The 1,082-nt window shown below is 33.4% G+C and overlaps 1 protein-coding gene across 1 annotated transcript in view; it reads right to left on the bottom strand.

Annotated features, from left to right (window-relative positions):
- LOC119593022 (cytochrome c oxidase subunit 12, mitochondrial-like) overlaps positions 1-1,082 on the bottom strand; it is a gene marked incomplete at its 5' end in the record, with an annotated part of 8,600 nt that overhangs the window by 1,187 nt on the left and 6,331 nt on the right.

The following is a 1,082-nucleotide window of genomic DNA, read 5'->3' as shown; positions in this document are numbered from 1 at the left end:
CTGTAGTGAGGGACAGGCAAAATCAACAGAAAGTAGTAGAATTGACTAAGGCAACATTTCTAAATATTTTCAGCCCAGATGAAAAAGTAGACCTATGGTTCAAATAATTCAATACTAATATAGAGTTCCTAATATAAACAAAAAAGTTCCCTAACAGCTTCGGATAGGTCAGTCTGAAGCTGGTAAGAGCCTGGTTCCCTCTAATTGGAAAGATGCTTAGAACAAGTGCATCTGGAAAGTATGCCACACACTTTTGAATAAATTTTCTTTTTGTGCATTTGGCAGAATATCCAGCTGAGGCCTGTCAACACCAAAGACTGCATCAAACTTAGTTTCTTTACAATTGGAGTGAGCTGATTTTCTACAAGAGCTATACACCAGAGCATCCTATTTTCTCTTTGATGATTTTTAGCTTCAGCACATTGCATCTGAAAATATGTCTGCGCAACAAAGTTAAGAGTTTAGTCAAACATTTACATTTTTGTCCTTATGCAATATCCCAAAAGTAAGAAAAGGAAATCATATTCCCTTATTCTAACTTGATAGAAACATTCCCAGAACCTGAAAACAGTGATTATCTGTTGTTACATCTCTACAACACCCAAACATGGAATACACATCCACATTTAAGGAACAAGCACACTTTTCATAACTGTTCTTTACAATTCCTTAAATAACATACAGCTAGGAGCTCTGTTCTAAAGAATATTTAAGTAATGAGTGAGCAATACTGAGACTAGTCACAGATATAGGTGTGGTATTCTTTTTGCACCACATCAAGTGTACAGCTTTTTATTTTGATCACCACGAGTATGGTAAAACCAAGTTATGCTAAATGAACATTACATATATAAATGAATCCATTTGTAATTCAGGTCATGATGTGAAGAGAACATGCGTAACATTAAACCTATTCTTATAGCCTTTGGTTATTCTTCATTTACATTAATATAAAAGAAGTCTTAATTATGTTCAAAACAAAAGTAGAATACTTTAGGTTTCATATATTAAAAATCTGGCTTCATATTTGTAAATCTACAAAATTCAATAACTGAAGATGGCTTTGAAGAAGAATTGTAGGT

This window comes from Penaeus monodon, chromosome 31 (genome assembly GCF_015228065.2).
Source record: "Penaeus monodon isolate SGIC_2016 chromosome 31, NSTDA_Pmon_1, whole genome shotgun sequence".
Taxonomy (NCBI): Eukaryota; Metazoa; Arthropoda; class Malacostraca; order Decapoda; family Penaeidae; genus Penaeus; species Penaeus monodon.
The sequence above is the reverse complement of the archived record's forward strand: the minus strand, read 5'-3'. Positions and strand labels throughout refer to the sequence as shown.